General features: G+C 41.6%; 2 long non-coding RNA genes across 2 annotated transcripts; one reads left to right on the plus strand and one right to left on the minus strand.

Moving 5' to 3' along the window:
• The first annotated feature begins 627 nt into the window (after nt 1–627).
• On the plus strand, nt 628–2,106 carry LOC113209060 (uncharacterized). The gene is made up of 3 exons (XR_003303548.2): nt 628–764; nt 1,251–1,334; nt 1,424–2,106. It is a non-coding gene; the product is annotated as an uncharacterized LOC113209060 (long non-coding RNA).
• Nucleotides 2,107–2,577: 471 nt separating this feature from the next.
• LOC113209079 (uncharacterized) lies at nt 2,578–4,070 on the minus strand. The gene is made up of 4 exons (XR_008011604.1): nt 3,684–4,070; nt 3,548–3,589; nt 3,286–3,465; nt 2,578–3,203 (listed from the first exon to the last, which is right to left on the minus strand). It is a non-coding gene; the product is annotated as an uncharacterized LOC113209079 (long non-coding RNA).
• Nucleotides 4,071–4,076: the final 6 nt, after the last annotated feature.

A 4,076-nucleotide genomic window follows, 5' to 3' on the forward strand; every position in this document is an offset into this window, starting at 1 on the left:
CTTCTTGCTGTCCTTCCGCATGACTTGGGGGGGGGGGGGGGGTTGCAAGGTCCTTCCCCTGGGGACAGCCAACCAACCGCCTTACGCCACAGCTCCCGTCTCTGCCCTTCTACGTGTATGACACGGTGGAGCGATGCATGCTTTTCCTCCACCGTGTTGTAAGAAGTTCAGTGCATCGGTGCGCCCCCATTACGGACGAAAGTGGTAAGCGCTGTGCTGCCTTGAGCCCCGTGTGGGGTGATCATCCTGCCGCATCAGGTCGGGCGGCCTTCGACTGGATCACTTGGTGAGTAGGCAACCCCTGCCGGCGCCGAGCCGAGTAGGTTGCCTACCCGCCTCCTCGGCAGGCGCCCGACGGTAACTGACTGATCTACCGACGTCCGTCCAGGTCCGTCACAGGTGTGTAACGGTGTAACGCATGTGTAATGCCGTAGTGTGTCCTGCTCCTGCTCGATCGTTATCCGCGTTACTTTATTCCGCCGTCAAGTGCAATGCTGTTCCGTGACCTCGGGCCTCAACGTGATGTGCGTCTTTGCGTTTGGAACTCGCGCTCCAAGCCGAGTTTCTCATACGCGGCGCCTAGCCTCGCCCCCGACCTCCTCTGCTCGCCTCACCTCTGAAGCAAGTGCGGTGCGTCGTACAATGCCGATACCGAAACGTAAACAAACACAATCTAATCTGAGAATCAATCGATTTCCAATACTTTGAGAATCTGTTAGCGGTATGTGTCAGCGGTCTCAACGCGGCGTGGGTGCTAGGGGAGCGTAAGTCTCTGTGAACGTGGTCAATGTTTCGCACGATCATGTTTCTTGTTGCTATTTTATGCTGTGCACCGCTGTGTACATAACCTCCCGCTACTAGTGCTGAACACAGTGAATATTCGTGGCACGCAACTTTCTGGACCTGTTGACTGTGCCTCGCTTTTTGCGTGCGATTTTTCGCACATTTCTCTCTCCGCCCGCAAGTGCTGCGTCTATCTGAGCACTGCGTTTCTGTCATGTAAGATGCTTTGGCTAATCTGCTGTTCTTTTACATTAGGTTGTTCCGAGTCCAAATCCCTGTCCAGGACTTCAAGTTATCCTATCGACACTTTATAGTCTTCGTGGATTCGCGTGGCAGCTGAGCCAGGAATGCAAGCTGTTCACCTAGCTGAAATCTGATATCGTGTTGTAAGTGTTGCTGCGTATGTCTCATTTCATTGTCGCCCTTTATTTTGCTCAGAAGTATTTATGTCTGTTTGCTGTTTGCAGGAGAGGGATGCGCAGTCTGTTATGTCATTGACGAAGGAAATCTGTTGATGGATCGAGCAAAGGCCCAGTCGAGTTGCCTGCACTGTAAGTATTAATTTCACACTGTACCTTTCATACCTGATTGATGGAGACTGTAGCCATGAAAATATAATATCTTTGATAACTCTTTGCAGGTTGTCTTGCAATGCATGGAAAGGGAAAGCGCTCCCTTACCGTGGGATCTGCAGAGCACCTTATTTTCAAGTACGCAAGATGGATGAGCCACAGAAAATTTTCAGTGTAGTGTTTCGCCATCTATTTGGAAGTGTCTGTAAGCATTAGTAGTATTTTCAAAGTTTTGTCTGATGTAGACTCTTTTTTGAAATCAAGTGAAACGCCGCATACTTGGTGCCAGGCTCTTAAAACATCCTATTGTAGTAAGGGCATCAACTGGTGAAGAACTGAGAGTCGCCTCTTTTGTTATAAGAATTATAAGGGTGTTATTTATGGTACGTCTGTTTTATGTAAATTCAAGCAACTGTAATCTGTCTAAAACTGGTAAGTGATGGGTAGTAATGCCAAGGGAAATCTCTTTTCAGACTCATCTCGCTTTGAGCTACAATATTCTTTTGCTTTGATATCCTTTCAGTTTGGCACCAATTGCCTAGTGAGCCATGCTGTATTAGATCACAATTTCAGTGCAAAGGTTCTCTCTTGTTGCACATAGTCAAAACTGTTATCCCTCTGTGATTCATAGGGAAGAGTACGAGTAATAATAAATGTATTTTGTGAATGAATGTTGTACTATATAAACAAAAAATATTAATGTGAATGTTATATGCAAATGTTGTAACAAAGTATAATCTATGCAATGTAATACTGTTTTCAATCTCTCTCCTTTATGTGCATATATCTGAAATTTTACTGGGAATGTGGAGTACTTTGTACTGCATTTAAAGTTTCAACCATTTTGACAATCCATGTTCCCTCTCTAAATAGTCAGCAGTGTCCTCTTTCACCATGGTTGAAGGTGGTGTGATATTTTTGCATGTACACAATGCTACCAACAAAATGTGTTCAATGGGTTACTGAAATCAAATCTAGGCAGGTACCAAGTACCCATATGGTTGCAGCTGAGGGTTAGTGTGATAAAGGAAAGAAAGGGTAGTGGTGGGTGAACAAGAGCAGAATCAATATCCAATCTCAGTGATGTCGGGGAAGAGAATAGTTGAACCAGCTGCATTATCACTCTGTCCTTCCAGCAAGTAGAAATAATTCATTTTTCCAAAGTCCACACAAATACTAATTTCTTAAGGGAGATAGGGGTAAGGGAATGAGCTGAAGAAAATTTTATAACAAAATTCCTTATTTATTTGGGATGTGGCCCACAAACAGAAAAAGAAATACATTCCACAATCAAGATGAGAAGTAGCACTTGGTATTTTTGTACTTTAGTAAAAACATACTGTAAAATTAATCCATTTGAGTTTACAACTTGAATGAGACATTAGACAAACTTCAAATGTATATATTTACTTTTGAAAATATAATCTGAGTGTCTGGTAAAATTTGCAGAACACTTCGTTCTTGAATTCCGATACACAACCTCCATTCTGAACTTGAGATTTAAAACTTGCTTTTAGCAAAATGCAATGAAAGGCAGCACAACTTTGATCATAGTTCTGTAACACACTATCCTTACACATTGTCTATCTAAGTTTAACTCTATCCAAAAGTGTGTCTGCAACTCACTGCTGCTGCACTGTTAATTACTTACAAAGTACTGCAGAGAACAATCACAGAAAAGCAGAAGAGATGAGGGAGTGGAAAACAGAAGAATAGCATTGCTCTGAATAAGCAAGGCTGAAATGTATCGTTCTGTAGTATGCTTTAAAATCTCGTAATAGCTTGAATGTCTGTTGCTCCTTCTCATCCACAAATACTTAAGGATAACTAATAGAGCGAGAAAGACACCTGAAAAGATGAAAACTGGATGTCAAATGGTGCAGGTGAATTTTCTTAAAATGATTTTCACTTGTATCTTTGAAAGTCTTACCCTTTCAGATTTTGGAATGTATATCCGCAGACGTTAAAGGTTCCACAAATATTACCTGGCGTTAGCCAGATTTGAAAAGGAAATCCAATCCCACTTCAGAATCACTTCAGCATGGTGGTTAGCAACATGTCTTGCTCTTGAATGGTAAATACTACAATAAAACCTCTTTACAAATAAAACCTACAAAGAATTTTTTGAAATTAGTGGCATGATTTTTGTGCTCATAATTTTTCAAAGAGAGAAAGGAATTGCCTTTACATACCTGTCTATCGATGCAGTTCAACTCCCAAGCACACAAATGAACCTGTTGGATGTGTCACTGAGTTAATTATTTGATTACATAGTAAAATACTCTCTTTTATATGTGTTGCTAAACTAGTCTTGTTAACAGAACTCACCAAAACAGCAAACACCCATAGAACTTTTGTAAGAACAAGAACAGCAACATCAGTAGCGAAGGCCAAGCCTACATTTCTACGACTTCAACATTTGATTTTGATAGGGTATTTACATTTTCAGCTGGAAAAAAATCCATGGGGCTGATAGACTTTATCCTGACACAATGCATCTGGTGTTAGCACAGGGCAATATACCCCATTCTGTACAGATGCACAAGTACATAGTATGTAGGAGTGAAATTTATGTCAAATTATGAATGAAAATTGCCATTAATTATCAACATTCAAACCAACTTGAGTTTGGACATCTGGTATTACATTGTGCACGCCTGGTTGAAAGTAATTTGGCACAACAAAATGTGACATAAATTCTAAAATTCTTTTCACAAACAC

Source organism: Frankliniella occidentalis, unplaced genomic scaffold (genome assembly GCF_000697945.3).
Source record: "Frankliniella occidentalis isolate FOCC.00 unplaced genomic scaffold, Focc_3.1 Scaffold163, whole genome shotgun sequence".
Lineage (NCBI taxonomy): Eukaryota > Metazoa > Arthropoda > Insecta > Thysanoptera > Thripidae > Frankliniella > Frankliniella occidentalis.